The sequence below is a fragment of the Homarus americanus genome, unplaced genomic scaffold (assembly GCF_018991925.1).
Source record: "Homarus americanus isolate GMGI-L3 unplaced genomic scaffold, GMGI_Hamer_2.0 scaffold48406, whole genome shotgun sequence".
Lineage (NCBI taxonomy): Eukaryota > Metazoa > Arthropoda > Malacostraca > Decapoda > Nephropidae > Homarus > Homarus americanus.
This window is the reverse complement of record NW_024753828.1, coordinates 5,009,189-5,029,888: the sequence shown is the minus strand read 5'-3', so window position 1 is coordinate 5,029,888 and position 20,700 is coordinate 5,009,189. Positions and strand designations below refer to the sequence as shown.

At 44.6% G+C, this 20,700-nt stretch overlaps 1 protein-coding gene across 1 annotated transcript in view; it reads right to left on the bottom strand.

Moving 5' to 3' along the window:
• The window catches only part of LOC121855503, a 257,960-nt gene that overhangs the window by 200,114 nt on the left and 37,146 nt on the right, over positions 1–20,700 (bottom strand).

The following is a 20,700-nucleotide window of genomic DNA, read 5'->3' as shown; positions in this document are numbered from 1 at the left end:
GACACTCCCTCCGCCGCGTGTGGGAGAGGCACCAGGTTCAGTCTTCAAGGACAACAACATAACCGAGCCAAGGATCCGCCGACACCCGTTCACGATGCCATATGTTGTGATATTTCCTCCTACCCTAACTATCCCGTACTATCCTCGTCTCTTTGACACTCCCCGACGTCTATCCTAACATCGTATAATGAGAGGATAAATAATAAAGAATAAAGAAAGACAGTAGGAGGAACAGATGAAGAGGACAGTGTGGCCCACCTCATGTGAACCAACCCACACATTGTCCCGTTTTCTCTCTGAGTCACACATGTCTTCCTTCACATTTGTCCCGCTTGCTTTATCACCTCCTGTACATTATCTACGCTAGGCTCAACCACAGGACCTCCTCGTTGGGCGCACCTCGGAAATTGGAGTCATTTTGGGTGAAGAAGCTTCCCTGGGTGACGACTCATAGTTCCGGATGTCCAGCACCTGTTGTCATGGCTTCATAAATAACTATAATTGTTGTTATTCTTTCTTTATTTATTGTTTATTTCCCTTTGTCTCTGTGTTGTGTAAGTGTGTATATATAACTGCAGTGTTATTATTATTCATATAATTATCCAAGTCCATCAGGGGAGGGTGAAAAGACATATCCTGTACTGAGTTAATAATTACCCTTACAGACATACACAACAAAAACACGCGAGACACAAGAGAACACAGAGGCCCCCCCCCCCCTGTGACAAGGGTCAAATCATATTACAAGAACAAAGATCAACCGGGGACCAAAGACGTCCTCGACTGCATCCCACGCTATAAGACCCGGCAGAGACCCGCCCCAGTATATGGAAACAAGACAGGGAAGACACAAGACCAGGGAGGCCTTCAACCAGCGGCGGAATGATACAGGCTGATGGTTCCTTAGCGCCACACGTCACCCAGTTCCAGTAAGTCAACCATTAATCTAGAGTTTCCCTCTTCGTCAGTGTTGGTGACTCACCCCAAGTTAACACTCATGTCATTAACCAACAGGTGGAGTCTTAATACCTGACTCACTACTTGTGGAGTCAGTCTCTCGGGTGCTGACAAGTTTCGCCTTTTCTGCCTTATCCTGGCTGTGATAGGCTTTATGTTACCCCAGGAATGATATATCTATATTAAATTAGCTGCGTATCTTATAGTTAGTAGTTAGGTCATAAACAATACCTCACTAGTCAGGAATCGTACCCGGGTTAGGTATAGGTATTGTGTTATTGAAGACCTTGGTTCCCACAAGTCGTAATGGCCCCTGTGTCATTACAAGACACGTTTGCTTACATATTGTGTAACTAATATCAATAAATTAAGAAGGACAAAGTCTCCAACACAATACTTCACCTTGCACAATATTTAAGGATCTGGGAGCTGATGAAATTTTACCAAGTATATAATTTGGGTGGAATTTTTTTCCCCTCTGGAAACTGTTTGTGTGCCAACCCCGAGGCCTCATATACAAGCTTTAATGAGCTCCAGTCACCACTCAACACAGCTAAATCACCCACAAAGTTCTGGGTCTTGCACGAGGTGTATCGTGTACACATTACAACAGCTTATTTGCGTTGAAACAGTCTACGATACAGGTAGAGACACAACGTGTAGCCAACTTGTACAGTAAAGGTGTGTTGTGGTGATGGTGGCGCCGCCGGTGTCGTCAGGATGTGTACTCTTACCACGCTCGAGTGTTTGTTCATGAGTCTTAAAAAAAGCATGACACAGCTCCTACCAGGCCCCCAGCACGCCTGATCCTAGGACCAGATTCATCAGCCGGGGATCCTTCCAACACTGATCCTTTTGGCAAGGATCACTAAGGGGATCCTCCCACTAAAGTTTAGTTAGGAGATTGATTTTACAAAATCCTCTTTGTAGGGATTTTAAAGCCAGGGATCCTTCAGACAATTACCCCTTGATGGGCATCCTCAATATTGTGATTCTACAAGCATAGATTGTTTCCAAATCCATCAGTCACCAAGACAGATTCGTTTAGAGAATGATCTTATCGGCAGTAGAACCGGAATAAGACTCCTTCAGATAACGATTCTACATTCATATATTCCCCCGACACAATCCATCGAATCAGACTCATCATGTGAAGGCCACATCCTTGAGTTAGGGTTGGTGGTAGATGGGTTATGTCTTGTCTTGGGGAACGCCCGTCACACGCCCCGAGGGTCAGGCGGTGTTGACGTATGTTTTCACTGTGTTGACATAAGGTGGGCCGCGGGGACCAGGGTGTTGGTGGCAGCGGTGGGATTGTGGGAACGGCAGAGGAGGAGGAGAGGAGGAGCACTTTGGGAGAAGGAAGAAGCGAAGAAAGAAGAGGATGATAAAAGAGAGGAGTAAGAGGTTGGAGATAATCTGAAGAAGAGGATCAGAATAGTGAACTGGGAACACAAGCTGATACAAATGGAGGAAGACTAGAATAAAATACGAAAGAAGTGGAGGAAATGACAAGGGGTGAAAATGGTTTAGTTGGGAGTGGATAGGTTAGGTTAGGTTAGGTAGGATGTGTGATGGAGGGCAGTGGGTAGGAACGGTGTTGTGTTGTTGATAACCTTGGCTCCCAAAAGACGTAATGGACCGTGTGTGTTATTATACGCTGTTCTTGTCAGGGTCTTAGAGCTCTGTTTACCTGTGTATTCGGGCGCTTTTCTGTTTAATAGATGGGTTCTCTCACTCCTCCGTTTACTGCTTTGTGTTTGACGTAGTGACCACGGCTACATTAAAGGTAGAAAAGGCCAGCATGATATGTGTGAAATACAGTGCGTGGGACCTGTCTTTTTCATATACTTCCAAGAGGTTGTTGATAGCGTGAGCAACAGTGGTGGAGGAACAGGCTGGTGTAATAAACGACACGAAACGGGATCAAACGCATCAGAAGCAGGGTCAGGCAGGGTCAGGCAGGGTCAGGCAGGGTCATGTAGTGGTGAAACAATTTGATGTAAGCAGGTAAATCAACAATAAGTGTGGTAATTGTTCACCCCCAGCAGCAGTCAGGGAGGAGCATACTATTGGACTCAGTTACATCAACAATTGGTGTCTATGTCACAGATGTCTTCAACCAGCACCGACCACGGCTCCGTCATCCCCTCCTCCCACCCAGTGCAAGATTCCCAGAAGAATCGTCAAGGTCCTTCACTGCCCTTCCTCAGCGGCGGTGGCGACTGCAACTCACGACATCCTCCACCCTCAGGGCAGCGTTCCGGGGAGCACAACGGCCTTCCTGCAACAATTACTCGAATTTTTTTTGGCTCCCTAGACCGTCCTGGAGGAAACGTAGTCATCAGGTCACTTCTTGCCCGGCAGCAATGTTCTGTATTTCTTTTGCTCTGCTGTCTGTCCTGGAACTAATATCCTAGAACAGTCCTTTCCATAAACCAATATTGGGGGATTTATTTTAGTCAGCGGTTTATCCTGGAAACATAATCTTATTGAGGCTCTTGTCTAAATAAACTCTTTCCAGGTAACACTGTTCTCCATGTCCTAATAAACTCTTTCCAGGTAACACTGTTCTCCATGTCCTAATAAACTCTTTCCAGGTAACACTGTTCTCCATGTCCTAATAAACTCTTTCCAGGTAACACTGTTCTCCATGTCCTAATAAACTCTTTCCAGGTAACACTGTTCTCCATGTCCTAATAAACTCTTTCCAGGTAACACTGTTCTCCATGTCCTAATAAACTCTTTCCAGGTAACACTGTTCTCCATGTCCTAATAAACTCTTTCCAGGTAACACTGTTCTCCATGTCCTAATAAACTCTTTCCAGGTAACACTGTTCTCCATGTCTAAATAAACTCTTTCCAGGTAACACTGTTCTCCATGTCCTAATAAACTCTTTCCAGGTAACACTGTTCTCCATGTCCTAATAAACTCTTTCCAGGTAACACTGTTCTCCATGTCCTAATAAACTCTTTCCAGGTAACACTGTTCCCCATGTCCTTTGTTCTCTAGATTGTCTTGGAGAACTGTCCTTGTTGAGCCTTTTTCCTGCAACATTGTTCTGGATTTCTTCTGAAAAATATTTTGTTCTGGATATGTTCTGACATAGATTTCCTCATGGATAAGGTGCCTTAGTAAATCCATCACAACGAAACAAAGTTCTCAATATATTTACTCCTCAATTTGTTTGCAGAAAGTATCTAAGAAGGACAATCCCTCCCAAAGAAATAGGTTATTTATTTATTTTATTCCCAATTTATTCTAGAACGCACATCCTAACAAGGCTCTTTCCACACGACAACAATCTTAATATTCCATACACCATAGTTGGCATTGTAGCAGACATTTCTGTAGCACCAGTCCTTCCCACGTAACCTTGGACTTGACTCTTGTGCTCTGTAGTTTATCCTGAAAGAAGAATGCCAGAAGCGTCCTTCCCACACAACCTTGGACTTGACTGTTTTAGTTCATTTTTTTCTTCAGGGTAATGAGAACGTCTTCGGTCATAAACACGAGAGGACGTAAGTGGTGGGATTCCTCGCGCACCAAGATTAGGGAGTGGGAGGGACCCGACCCGGACGTGAGCCAGCCAGGGGCCCAAACCGGAAGGACTCCCAGCACCAAGTGGATCCTTAAATCCTGACCCACCTAGAGGTTTACTCCTTAGAGATGAAGGTGACGATGATGATAACAGTGACGATGATATATACGATGGGGAATATAATGAGGACAAAGACCTTGAAAATGAGTATAATGATAAGGGCCAAGACGACGACTAAAGTGATAGTCAAAAATTAGCGACTCACGACGAAAGTTAACAATATTGACCCCTGACCACACGAGTTACAGTCCTATTCCATGAGTTACGTCCTGACCGCACACAGTAAACTCCTGATCTCATTAGTTAACATCCATATCTCATTACACATTGTTGACTTCACAGTTAAAAGTCTTGCTGTCACAAAATTAACAGATGTGGCCTAATGTCTGTCTGTCAACGTGTCACATACTTGGTTCCTTGTTCCCAGGGCCATGAAGACAAGGGAGGGACCTACTACCCCCCCCCCCCCAGGTGTTGAGGAACTACTGGGGATTACGTCACCACCCACATTATCTTCTCTCCTCCCCACCCACACCACACCGTGCCTTCCCCAGCCGCAGGACTCCCTTCAGGGGGAGGAGTCCTGTGCTCTGTGGTCTCGCCAAGCCTCCGGTCTTCACCTTTGTGGTCCTCTCCATCCTTCAGGGTCAGAATAAAATAAAGGGAGTCCTACCTATAGCCTCCAGGCCTCACGCGTGTAGACCTCCACATCCTGGTAGCTATCCACACCCTGCCGCCCTCCACACCCTGCAGCCCTCCACACCCTGCAGCCCTCCACACCATGCAGCCCTCCACACCCTGCCGCCCCCTACACCCTAACAGCCCTCTAGGTTCAACACGCCAACTTTCCAATGACTATATATGGGACAGGTAAAGCTACAGGGGTGACTATGGTAATGTTCCTCTTCCTTATTTGAAGACACGTGAATCCCCCTCATCCCCCCACTTTGTCACCCTCCCACTACCCTCCTGCCCTTCCTTCTACCTAATCTTCTCTCATGGTCATTTTCTACCACGTCATTCTTCCTTCATCTATCACATTCCCCTCCCACCTTTCCATCTGATTCCCTCCTCTCCCATCTCTCCCTCTCCCATTCCACCCATCTTCCTCCCTAGAAAAACATCCATTTATTCTCTTCCCTTTAAAACACAGATTAATCGAAGGGAAATTGAAGTACACATACAGGTAAAATAACACAGGTAACTAATTCAGGCTGGGAGATTTTAATTAGTCACACCTGTATAGAATTAGGTGTACCATTAGGTGTACAGATCCGTATTGAACAAGTGTACCATAAAGACGATGCCTTCATCTCTATGTAATGGAAACACCGGTACAGGAGGAGGTACAGGTATGAGTTACAATAAGTTACATGAGGTTACAGTATCATCGTGTCGCTGTAAAATATCACCTTAACCGAGCTACCTGTAATCTACTGAACACCATTAACTTGTATACAGTAATGGTGGTTATGAATCTAATGGTGTTTTGGATCACCTGAGGATTAGCCCCCTCTCATAGTTTACTTCACCCTGACGCTAACCTAACCTGACCTGACCTGACCCTTCCCCCTCCAAATAGCGTTCGAGTGTGGGTAAATAAATTTTCAGGTGATAAAGTCGATTTTTTAATACTTTTTAATGTGTGGTCAATTAGATTCCTCTCATTCGTGGTCTATACTCCCTGGTTCCCGTGTTTGTCAGGACAGTTCATCGACACCAGGACGGGAATTCCACACAAAAAAAAAAGATCAAAAGAAACGTAAAAGAAAAGAAAGATAAATACTGACACTTACAAACAGTTTAAGAGTTTGTAAATAGCCTGAAAAAATATACGTGTGAAGAGCGAGAGAGGATAGAGTGTGTGATGTAAGGGTGGGTGTCTGTGAGGCGTTGAAGTCACTACACGAAGCTAGAGTGTGTGTGTGCCTCCTCCTCCCCGCCCACTTAATGTACACACACACACACACACACACACACACACACACACACACACACACACACACACACACACACACACACACACACACACACACACACACACACACACACACACACACACCCTTCCATCCCACACAATGAAAACACCACAAAAACAGAAAGTGACAGTACCTAGCAGGCAATCGGTAACCAAAGGAAAGTGCCAAGAGTGGGTACCTATGGATAGTGACCATAAGGAAGAGCCAGTAACTTGTGTCAGTATCCAGGGACAGTACCTAAAGGATATGTTCCCCAAGGCAGTGACATGGGAAGTACCTAACAGGGAGGCTGCATCTAGGGATAGTCAGGGTCAGTAGTGGACTAACTTAACATACTTAGCAGATGGACAGTACTTATAGGGTCAGTACCCGAGGATGGACAGTGAACAGGTAGGTGATGGTGAAGACAGTGACGCCCAGGTCTTGATGATGGTGGTAGTGGTGATGGTGATAGTGGTGTTGGTGATAGTGATGATGACAGTGGTGGTGGTAATGGTGGCAGTGAAAAGGGAAACACAGGGTATAGGGAGACAGATTGCCCAGGGCCCCCACACAACACCCGAGGGGTAGCTTGGTTCCTGCCACATGCAAATAAGACAACAACGGCAGGAGCCTCGGGCGACCTGTTGGCCTTGACTACCTCATTCCCCATGTCCCCCCCCCCTCTCCCTTCTGCACCTCTCCACTACCACTCTACCACTACCACTCTACCACCACCACTCTACCACTACCACCATTACTGCTATCAACACCACCATCGCCATTACTACCACCACTATCAATAGCACCACCATCACCACTATGCCACCACTCTACCACCACGCACTCTACCACTCACCACACCACCATCGCCACTACTACCACCACTATCAATAGCACCACCATCACCATCCTGACACCACTATTATCACCACCACACCAGTCGTCACTATGTACTCAACACCACAGTTTCTTCTCCCCTCCTCTTCACACACACACACACACACACACACACACACACACACACACACACACACACACACACACACACACACACCATTAAGGGACTCTAATATATATAAACTATAGAAGAGATAAACAAAAACACAAAGAAAGGTCAGGCGGGGGGTGGAGGGGGGGGTGGGGGGGTGAAGGAGGCAGGAGTGGAGGGGGGAGGGGGATGGCACCTTCCACATGACCCACATAAGGACAGGTTCCAGCCCTACCCCACCCACTCTCCCTGTGTACCTCAACCTGTACACACACACACACACACACACACACACACACACACACACACACACACACACACACACACAATAATTCCCAGCTATTAATTTTATGGGTGACAGATGGTGAAGCTCTCGGAGCCTCTAACAGTAGTAGGTCAGGAGATGTGGTGACCCAATCCGTGTTGACGAGTTACCCCTACGACCGGCAGTGGTTTTCTTTGACTAGATACTGACCCAGCTGACACGAACCAGAGGGGCATTTACACTACCTACGTCAGAGATATACATACACATGAAATATATATATAGACTATACATACACATATACATACATACATACATACACAATAGAGGTATAAATCTCTCTCTCTCACACACACACACACACACACACACATCAAGGTCTCAGGAAGCTGTTTGACAGGTCGACACAAGGGACTTAAGTACAGGGGCCTCCTATAGTTAAGACCGGAAGACAACAACACCTGTTTCAACTATGAGTCAGGTGTGAGGCAGGTGAGGGTCAGGTGTGAGTCAGATGTGAAGCAGGTGCGAGTCAGGTGTGAGTTAGGTGTGAGGCAGGTGTTAGGCAGGTGTTAGGCAGGTGAGAGTCAGGTGTGAGTTAGGTGTGAGTCAGGTGTGAGTTAGGTGTGAGGCAGGTGTTAGGCAGGTGTGAGTTAGGTGTGAGACAGGTGTGAGTTAGGTGTGAGTCAGGTGTCAGTGTAGTGAGAGGTGAGATAGGTGTGGGAGAGAGTAAGAGCTAAAACGGGTGTAGGTCAAGTGTGTGAGAGCTGTGAGACAGATATGGAACAGATGTGAGAGCTAAGACAGGTGTGTGAGATAGACAGGAGGAGACAGTTGAAAGACACGTGTACGAAACAGTTAAAGAGATAATTAAGTGAGAAACAAGTGTGAGAAGACAGGAATGATAAACAGACGAGATAAGAGTGGGAGAAGAGACAGATGTGAGACAGATAGACAGGTGCGACACACATTGACAGGTGAGATATAGATGTGACAGACTGTGAGAAAGACCAATGAGATAAGAAGTGAGACAAAAGAGAGAGAGAGAGATGGGTGACCTACAAGTGCCCCACATACCAGATGAGGGGAGACCTACTCATCCCTCCCCTCTGCTCTCTCTCTCTCTCCTCTCTTCTCTGGCTCTCTCCCTCCTCCTTCCTTCCTTCCTTCCTTCCTTCCTTCTCTCTCTCTCTCTCTCTCTCTCTCTCTCTCTCTCTCTCTCTCTCTCTCTCACCTATTGCCACCGTGGGTCTACATATAGGCAGTGTGTACATAAATTGTGTCAGTGTGAACGTAAAAGGTAAACAGTATTTAGTACATATACAACCGGTTTACCACCATCACTACTACTACCACCATTACCGCCCAACTACCACCACCCTTACCCACCTACCACCACTCCTACCCACCACCCTTACCCACCTACCACAATTCCCACCCACCTACCACAATTCCCACCCACCTACCACCACTCCTACGAACCATTCCCACCACCCTTACCCACCTACCACAATTCCTACCCACCTACCACCACTCCTACGAACCATTCCCACCACCCTTACCCACCTACCACAATTCCTACCCACCTACCACCATTCCTACGAACCATTCCCACCACCTTTACCCACCTACCACAATTCCTACCCACCTACCACCATTCCTACGAACCATTCCCACCACTAACCAAATTCTAGGCCAACATCACGGTATGCAAATGAGGTCAAACTTCCTTTCCACTACAAACAAGAGAGGTGTGTCTGGTGTGTCATCCTCACACACTGTACGTTTTCTCTGACCACTAACACACTGTGAGGTGACTGAATGAAATACTCTCTGGTAATGAATGAAGCTGAATTAAGCTTTCACATAAGGAGTTATTCATGACGTGAAAACTTTAACATAACTTATGAATGAAACTCTGGAGAGATGTGTGTGTGTGTGTGTGTGTGTGTGTGTACTATTTATTACCAGAGTGGGTGAAACAGGTGACGTTAATTACCCAGAGTGAAACAGTAGTTGTTGAGGTGGATGGTTGGCAGAAACACAATTCCTAGTGGACAAAACCCTAGTGGACAAAATCCCTCATTAGATAATTTCGTTGGTGGGATTCTGTCAGGTGGGTGTGTGAACGTGCAGCGAGTCACGATTCTGCCTTGTTCCTCCTCCTCCTTCTCTTCTTCTTCTTCTCCCCCCTTCCTCCTTCTCCCTTTCCCTCTCTAATATTTACCGATTAATTCCTCTTCTTCTCCATTATAAGTTTAGCTGTTTTTCTATGCATATTCTTTCATTCCTTCGTTCTTCCTTCTGATTCTAATTTCGTTTACTTGTTCCAATTCCTTACATCTATCTTCTTTATCTCTTTATGTCCACGTTTCTTCACATTTATCTCCCCTATTTACAACTTTCTTATCCGTTATCATCTTTCTCTTCATAATACTTTCAAACTTTCTACTTGGGAAATAATAGCCAGCCAATCAACCATGAACGGCAATCTATCTCAAACTCCCATCAAAATACGGAACCTGTGTCGGATGGATAACGAACTTCTCTTCAAGATGACAATTGAGAAATTCCGCGGATGTTTCACTACAGTTTGTCAACATCTTATCACGTCAGATTGTTAACATTTCTCTCTCTCTATCTCCTCCGACAGGTAACCACTCTACCAGTAGGTCACCTGTCTCATTAATGAACAGCTGCGAAGGTACGATAGTCATAAAACTCAGTCACACAGTCGGTAATAAAGAAGAGTGGCTCGTCAAGGTACTGTAGAAAGCTAGGAAGCGAATACTAACATCATTCTGTGTACTATGCCACCACCCATACCACATCTGGAGACTTACCCAATGGACCCATCAGTGCTGACCTAAAATAAGGGACCAGCCACCTTCAGCACCTCCAGCAGTAGAATTTTAAACACAACGAGACTACAGGCCGGCGGCGGGTACCTCACTCTCAATACCTCTCAAGATTTTTATTCCACCTAAATAAACAGGTAAGAATATTGACTTAATTACTTGACCCACTAAACTAACATTATACTGAGATTCTTAACTTTAAATCGAAATGTTAACAGAATACCACAGTTAAGAAGCCTAATTAAGGTTCAGAATGTATTTAAATATTGTCCCCTAACTTGTGACTATAGTTAGGTTAGGTTAGGTTGGGTTAGGTTAGGTTAGGTTAGGTTAGGTTAGGTTAGGTTAGGTTGGGTTAGGTCAGTCAGGTCACTAAACCATCACATGACCCTGTATTCCATCACCCCGTTAGAGAGAGGTGTGAGAGACGGGAGCTAACTTGACCTACGACACAAGGTTGACCCCCCAACAACTTAATCACCCTGGAATGTTATAACAAGTGTATTAGGACGACTCATCAGAGACTCTCCCTGAGGCCCAAACATTCGCGTAATACATCTTGACTCTTTTAAAACCCTTGTGTGAACGTGTGAGTGGATGAATGTTACTGTTGCTGCGACATAAAGACACATTTGTGAACGCTTCGTAATTAAAGATCCCCCCCCCCCACCACCACCAACACGCTGTAATCTGAAGACGTAAAATGGCCTCTAACCAAACCAAACTAAACCTAACCAAACCTAACCTAACCAAACCAAACCTAACCTAACCTAACCTAACCAAACCTAACCTAACCAAACCTAACCTAACTAAACCTAACCAAACCTAACCTAACCAAACCAAACCTAACCTAACCAAACCAAACCTAACCAAACCTAACCTAACCTAACCTAACCAAACCAAACCAAACCTAACCTAACCTAATAGTTTAGTTTTGACGTGGGAGATATATATATATATACATGTGTGTGAGGGAGATATCTCTACGACACAAACCTGAGAGATAAATTTCTATAATGACCTAAGATATCTCGTACACACACACACACACACACACACACACACACACACACACACACACACACACCTAAACTGTAACAAACATACAACTAAATTATGCATAGACAGACAAACAAACACACACCAACAGGCACACACACACACAAACCAACAAACACAGCTGGCAGCGTACCTCAAGGCGAGCGTTTAACACCGCAGCGTTTCACTTTCATGACGACCAAAAAAAAAATGTGATTGAAGGTCTGTCTGTCTGTCTGTCTATTTGTCTGTCTATTTCAATGTTGGTTTATTTATTCGGCTTTCTGTCTGTCAATAGGCTGTTCAGAGAGAGAGAGAGAGAGAGATAACAATTAAAGTTTACAAAGAGACAAACAGAAATAGACAAAGAAAGAAAAGAAGAAAAAAGAAAAGAAAAAGAAAGAAAAGGAAGAAAGAAAGGAAGAAAGAAAAGAAAGACACAGGGGACATTTCCTCTGCTGCCCACCATCATTGAGACGCAACACTCGAGAAATTATGTAAACAGGGTTAAAGTGATCACGAGACCGAGACGAGACGAGACCTGCCTAGCCTCTAGTTCTGTACAGCTAGTTTCTCTACTCCCTGGCTAGTATGGTCCTATCCTGGCTAGTTATAACAGGTAGTATGGCTCTATCCTGGCTAGTTATAACAACCCCGGGCAATGAAAGACTCTTCACGCCCGATGTATATTAATTATTTTTTTTTTCCCGGGTAGAAGTGGGTCACAGAGAGGAGAGAGAGAGAGAGAGAGAGAGAGATCTACACCCTACACCCCCAGGAAATGAATGAAGAGGCCTAGGGGAGTGAATAATGTATGAGACAGTGTAAGTCATCTGTACACAACAGGGGTGTAGGCATAAGGTACAGTAAGGCCTACACGATGGGGGGCCCCGAAAGAGCATAATCGCGTAAGAGAAAGCTTGAGGGGCCCCGGACCATGCATAATGTATTGAGGATTCTTGAAGGGGCCACGGAATGAGGGATAAGACGAAGAAGGAATAATAATGAGAAGAATAAGACAATAGACGAGATAAGAGAAACAAGAAGAAGAGGAAGGATGATGATGACATGACAGATGATGGGAGATAAACACAAGAATGATAAAAGAGGAGATGAGGCAGAGAGGAAAAGAGGGGAAGAAGGAAGAGGGGGACGTAAGAAGGGTGAGGTAAGGAAGAGATAAAGAAGGGAGGGAGAGTGAGGGATGGAGGGAGTGTAAGGGAGGGAGAGAGGGAGGAGACGAGAAGATGCACTAATCATTATAGATAATCGGGTAAATGAGGGAAATAAAAAGAATGAGGGAAGAGGGGGAGGCAAGAAGATAATTACCTGTAGTGTAGGTGTGGTAGTGGGGAGGGGAGGGTCAGGAGATAATGGTGATGAAGGAGGGAATGAAGGAAGAAAATATAAGAAGATAATTAAAAGGAGAAGAAGAGGAGAGAAAACTAGCAAATAGAAGAAAAGGTAAATATTAAAATAAGTCAATTTTTATCGATATGTGACGAAGAAGGAAGGAAGGAAGGAAGAGAGAGAGAGAGAGAGAGAGAGCGCCGATTTTCACTTCAATAACAAAAACCTCAACTTAATTCTCCTTTAATATCAACACGTAGTCGAGCACAATGGCTAATACACACACGAAATTCAACTGGGGATTCGACCCTGTGGCCTTAAGTCCGGTAAGGAGAAACTAAACCAAGTCCCCAGGGGCACCGGATACCTCAAGAACTCTTACGTTACGTGTTCTTACTACAACTGGACATGAACCACACGCGTTTTCCCTCGACTATGAAAGTGAAAAAAATTAACTTACGAGACTTAAAGGATCAATTTTGGTGGTTTACGTGATAAGTCCACCGCCGTATCGTAAGTGAAGTAAGCCAATTAACCCCAGTAGTAGTAGTAGTAGTAGTAGTAGTAGAAGTAGTAGTAAGTCACAGTTTAAACTTACGGCATTCTTCGTGTTAGTATCAGAGTCAACTAGACCCCGTTCTCGCTTTACTAGTTAGGGTGAAATTGGACAGTTGGACTCGCTGTAGTTGTTGCCCCGACCCAGATGGTTTTTGGTTCACTCGAGGTTCTTCTGCCCCCTCCCCAACTCGGTGTCTCAAACTCTCCCGCTCGGTGTCCCAAACTCTCCCGCTCGGTGTCTCAAACTCTCCCGCTCGGTGTATCAAACTCTCCCGCTCGGTGTCCCAAACTCTCCCGCTCGGTGTCCCAAACTCTCCAGATCGGTGTCCCAAACTCTCCCGATGGACCAGGACGCTGTTATTTACTGGAGACTTACACCTCCCCCCCGCGACCCTCAACACCTGCCGCTGATGCTCTTTTGTTTCACCTATACAGTACACCGTCATCTATGTTGTGGTACTTATAACCTTCCTTTAAACCGCCACTATGGGCACACAGATGAGGGAAGACAGGCTAACGTTCGCCTGGCGTAACTCCTATAAAAGTGTGAATATGAGCTGAAGGAAAGGCGAAGTTAGGTTAGATTGGGTTAGGTTAAGTGATCGTCAGGCGCTAATGATTGCTCACACTGGCGCTGTGTTCAGGTAGCGCCTCACTGTATTATGTTCTCGATCTGTTGTTTTTCTTTATTTAAATCTGATGAATAATATAATAAGTTTCTCCTATATTTAAACATTATTATTCTTTATTTGGTTAGTTAATCTTGGCATCTCCGGTTTTATATAAATGTTTCAGGTTATAAATTTTGCCTTATATTTCTTCAAACATCAAATGTATAATAATAATGAAAATCGAACAAAAAATTATCACTTCTATTCATCTTCCTTTCTTCAGTCACAACAAAAACAACAACAAACACAGAAACATGAACAAAAACAACAGCAGAAAAAAACAGCAAAAACTACAACAAACGCAACAAAACAAACACGAAAAAAAACAATTAATAACAAAAGAAATGATGACCGTGAATTGACCTTGGCGTGGAGGGGTCACGTGACCTCTGCACCATAATGACCTCGGGGCAACACACGCTCCACTACCTCCTCAAACTTCCCCGGACCGTGCAGGAAGGTGAGGGGGGGGGGGTGAGGGAGGTGGGCTAGGGAGGATAGGGAGGTCTATATCTATCTATCTATCCATTTACTGTACTTATCTCTTGTATCTATAGCCTGTCTTTACTTACTGTACTTAACCATCAATTTAGCAATACTGGTTGTGTGTGTGTGTGTGTGTGTGTGTGTGTGTGTGTGTGTGTGTGTGTGTGTGTGATGACTAGACCAATAATAACTGTATTACTTTCTCTTATATTTACTTAACACAGACATTCAACAAACTCAGACGTCTACACCTTTCATATTGTCAACACTTTCTAGTGACTGTCTCCACCAAGTCCAGTTTTATTGTATAGAAAAATATTAATAAAAACAACTGGATCTATTTAGCTGATGGTAGTGAGGACGGACGTGGTTGGGCTGGGTTGGGTTGGGTTGGGCTGGGCTGGGTTGGCATTGTGATCTGACTAAACATTTAACCCCAGTAGAGTAGTTAGGGGTTATTACACTTGATGGCATTTCCTTGTTTGTTCTGGACACATGAGCACGGTGTTGTGTGGTAGGAAGAGAACAACCAGCCCAGTGTGTGTGATGGCTTGGCTAGGTTCGGCCTATGTCAACACTGGCGCAAGTCACGCCCGCGGCTTCCAACAAAGATCCAACATGGCTGCCCTGTTTACACGCTGGGGGTCGACGATGACTGCTACACTCTCGCGTACACTGCATGGTAAACACACACACACACTCACACGTACACAGACACACACACTCACACGTACACAGACACCCTAAAATACACAGTCCAAGGAACATATTCTGAATACAGATTTACACCAGGAATTCAGAGGCAATATATCGTGCCTGTTCACAAGGTCTTCAACAAGGTGCAATAACACGCCCACCTTACATTATTTATTAAGATTTTTACGAATAATAATAAATAAAATAATAATGTGATAATAAATAATAATAACAACACTAATCATAATAATAACAATAATAATAAAAATAATAACAATAATAATAACAATAATACACACACGTGACCACCGTTGCCTCACCTCGCTAGTAAAGTAAAATATGAACAAGTTGTATAACACCCACAAGACATAACCTTCACTACACATAAACCTCACCACTCACACCCACACTTTTAACTTTCGTAAATAATAATAATAATAATAATAATAATATGTTAACAGTGTAAACATCAAGTATTTACAAGCAATACAACAGGAAGTGATTCTTTCAAGCGTGAAGATTAGTTAACGATGATGAAATTCCTTAAAAAAACTGATTATAAAAAGAAGTAAAGTAGTAGTAGTAGTAGGAGGAGGAGGGGGAGACTGGGGGCCATAAAAATAGTAGTAATAGTAGAAGTAATAGTAGAAGTAGTAGTAGTAGTAGTAGTAATGTGCATCCATTCAATATGACAAACAAGATTCAGCAGTGTTCAACCGTACTGTACATAACATCTATCACAATGTACACGTGTAAGAATGGTAGTAGTATAGTAGCTTAGAGTAGTGTTAGTACAATCAGCCAGCAGAAGCTCCAGAGACTTACGCGGAAGTAAAAGTAAAAACACAAACCAACTGACTCGATAGCTGCAGTTACCGACCCTGCCTCTTCACGTACGGTCACATAATATATAATTTATTTTGATTCAGATATTCAACCTTCTAATAATCATGAATTACACACGAAGAAATGGAGGAGTCGGAAGGGGAGAGAAGGGGATGAGAGGGGAGGGGGAGGAACAGCCACTACCTTGCCCTGGGCTGTTACCTCCCTCCCCCTCCTTAGGTGTGCTAAAGGTTCCGTCTGCATTACAATACATTTACACGACGGAGATAATACCAACAACATTCAGAATTTGTCTCATGTGGTATTTATTATATGTACACATCCACGGAGTTTGAATGTTCACTAGAAAACATTTGGTATTATACAGTTAGATAATTAACAACATAAGCCGTTGAAATACGCTGCCTTGCCCCTGAGGTTCGCTGCCCCCGACACGTTGTATTACACTCCATTACGGTGAGGCATTCAGGACGAATACCTTAATTTACCGCCTGATGTATCCCGCACCTGCCAGCCATTATATGGTGAGGACTGTCGTGCGAGGCAGATTCAAAGAGCACACACACACACACACACACACACACACACACACATACAATCATCGTGTCGTGTCTGGCGGAGGCGACACAAGGGCATAACCCGACCTATCCGTGACGACAAGACTCGACCTTAGGACACAGACGCAGGAGGGCGACAACAAGCTGTGGGAGTGTGTGCCGGGAGGGCGTCATCACGGGCGTATACACACCGTTATGAAATTGGAACATCCCTCTCTATTGCCTGTTAAATTAGGGTGTATAATAGTGTGTGTGAGGGCAGCGGTCCCCACAGGCTCCACCCGCGTGCACGGTGTGAATGACTCTTGCAGACCACCTCCTCACTACTCCACTACACTACACTAGATACGGTTAGGTTAGGTTAGGTTAGATGACAATCTAATCCGGGTGAAAAAATGATTTAATCCTTAGCTAGACTCATCCTTAAACACCCACTACTGAACTATCTCCCTGACTATCATGAATACTTCCTCTCACCTTCAATTAAATACTGTCAACACTTAATTAATTTCTAACTAACTATCGACTCAAAAAATGAGGTCACAAATTGTCATAAGTGACTTGTAAATACTGAAAATAACCTGGAACAAATCACGGTTTAAATACCACGAGAACAGCTGCCTGACTGCATTACAGCAACATTCAACATTAACTCGTGAAAGTGGATCCCCTGAGGCCTGATGACCTCTTAAGGGCCCGGGCACTGTACTGGACCAGCTTCACTTCCCAGACTGTCAAGTTAGGTGCCTCCAGGAGTGAACTTTCCACTTGTGCAGTCCCCTTCACTAGTGCGTTTACCGGGGCTCTCGTCATATGAACATTCCACAAATCATTACATTAGGATATTTGTTTCAATATTGTTTTTTATTTGATTTCATAGTGTGTTCACTATTGCGAGTTTCCTTATGTCGATTGTAAACAAACACAGGGCTGCCACACTGCACAAAACCTGACAAGTCCCTGTAAACGCACAAGTGGAGGGGACTGTACATTTCTAAACATCCGATCTTCCTTGTTTCGTAAGTATGTTTTATCAATACAGGAACTCAACATGTCGACAACATATCATTTTACCAGTTCAGCAATAGTCCAGGTGCAGATATAGGTACAAACTCAGGTACAAAATACAGGTACAGGTATTTCATAATGTTAACCAGTACATAAACACTACCTGGGATTATTCCGTCGCGTCATCTGCTACACACACACACAAAACTACACACCTAACAGTCCAGCTCCGAAGCTTCGAAGCCCTGGTTGAGCAAGCTTCGAAGCCCTGGTTGAGCAGCTTGAAGTCCTGGTTGAGCAACTGAAGTCCTGGTTGAGCAAGCTTCGAAGCCCTGGTTGAGCAAGCTTCGAAGCCCTGGTTGAGCAAGCTTCGAAGTCCTGGTTGAACAAGCTTCATTCTTCACTAGTTTTTTTTGTTTCGTTTTTGCTTTTCCGTTTTTTTAGGGCGAATACAAACCCACCTTTTTTTTTTAAGTTTTGTTTGGTTCATAGCCTCAGGGAAATGGTCTGTTTGTAGAAGTTCCCCCGCAAAGATTCTTAAGAAGCTCCAGACGCTGTTTGAATCCTTAACAACACAACCTGGTCCCAGTGATATTATGCTCTCAGGTTCAATACTTATTAGTGGGTATTGCTTCATAAATACTTGTGTCACAGAAGGACGCTAATGTGGGATGGTAGGGGGGGGGAGGGGGGACGTCAGGCACTGATCATCGCCTTTGCTGGAGTTAATTCTATAAGACGAGCTCAGAAAATACGAGTATGTGTCTGTTTACAGGTATATGTTTGCTGCTGTCTCTCTCCCTCTCCCCATCATCATAGCGGCACAGGTACAAGCAGCAGCAGCAGCAATACATAACGGTGGTGTTCACGCCCCACAATAATGCCAGGCGTCACGTAGTTATCATCCAACACTCAAGGATGCCGGTCTCCTCAGCTCACACACACAGGGAGTTACGACTCTCTTAATGGTTGTAGGTATAAACGTTTTGGGTTCGGAGGTCCTGGGCCAAAACAACACACATGTACAGTACCTTTAAAACACAACACGTGACACACATTAAGAGTTTCACCACACAGCCATTAAGACGTCCCCTGCTAGTGGTGGTGCAAGACGGTACCTGGAGGAGGTAGTAGTAGTAGTAGTGTACGGAGGTGACCCAAGGAAATGTGTGTTTACCTTTTACCTGATAGTCCCCACCCCCCCATCTCTACCTGCCCGTGTCATCCCCCATCTCTACTATAACGTGTCCCCCCCCTTCTACCTGCCCGTGTCACCCCCATCTCTACCTGCCCGTGTCGTCCTTCCTCCTACCTGCCCGTGTCATCCCCCCATCTCTACCTGCCCATGTCACCCCCATCTATACCTGCCGTGTCACCCCCATCTACTATGCCCGTGTCACTGCCCCCATCTACCTGCCCATGCTCCTTTGTCTCCTGCCCGTGTCTTCCCCCATCTCCTACCTGCCCGTGTCACCCCCCATCTCTACTGCCCGTATCATCCCCCATGTCTCTACCTACCCATTATCTGTCCCCCCATCTCTACCTGCCCGTGTCATCCCCCCATCTCTACCTACCCGTGTCACCCCCACCTCTACCTACACCGTGTCTCCGTAAACTATATAACAGACAGCACTAGAACTTAAAAAGACACTGTAAATATAAATGTGTAAGCCAGATGCTATACTTGGTCCCACCAGTGTTACGCTACAGATCATCAGGGCAACAGCAGGTTTTTGACGTATGCTCGTTTCTAGTTTTTATTATGTGTGACAGAAGCGGGTCTAGGGTCTGTTGTACTGTACCTTGTGTCACATATGAGTCCTCACTGCTAGCTCACAACACTTTCGGCTTTTCTCTTAAAGATTTTTGTAAGTTTTTCTGAGTTTTTGTATTTTTTGTAAGTTTTTCTGAGTTTTTGTAAGTTTTTCTTATTTTTTTATTTTATTTTTTAGTTTTTATAACATCTTTGACATATTTTTGGGGGGTTATATGTAGCCCCGAGACCCTATTGTTGACATACGTTTAATTTTTTCCTAAGAATTTCACTATTTATGGAACTAACTTTTACTTATTCTATTTACAGTTTTTTTTTTATGGTTGTTACTCGTTTCACCACACAGACGCCCCCTGGTGGTGGTGGTGTAAGACGCTACCGTAGGAGGATCATTTAACCCCTGGGGGCTCTCTCTCTCTCTCTCTCTCTCTCTCTCTCTCTTACCACTTTATTATTTATTATTTGCTTTTAAATCCTAGAGTGGCAGTACAGAGGGAAGATAGTTATTTAAAAACAAACCCATTAGGTGTAATGTGTGTGTGTGTGTGTGTGTGTGTGTGTGTGTGTGTTATGCCTGTGTGTGTGTGTGTGTGTGCTAGTTAATATGGCGTCGAATTTGCACTGACACTCTACCACAACCACAGGTGTTCCCTCATATTTACCACATATAAAAAAAAGAAATCTTACGACCCTTTAAGACTTCAGCCACAAGCCTCAGTAATCCTCTCAGACATCCAACGTGTTCTAAATCGCGGGATATTATTGGCTGATAATTGTAGTTTATACTTAGAATCTCCCACATGATTGGTTGAAAATTTGTGTCACGTGGTTAGATGCCAGAGGAGCGATAACAGAGACCCTTGGGAGTGGTCATTAGCCCCAGTGTCTATTGCCTGTACCGTAAACAAGTCGCTGCTGGCATTAGATGAGCGAATGTTCGTCTGGCGTAGCTTCCATAAACGTGTTGAAGGGAGCGCCAGACGATGTTAAGTGTTCATGTTGTCGTTGTTTTTATGAGGCTCTTACACACACACAGACCGTCGTTCGTGTCGTGTATGCGTGACGTAACGACACCTCCCTCACGT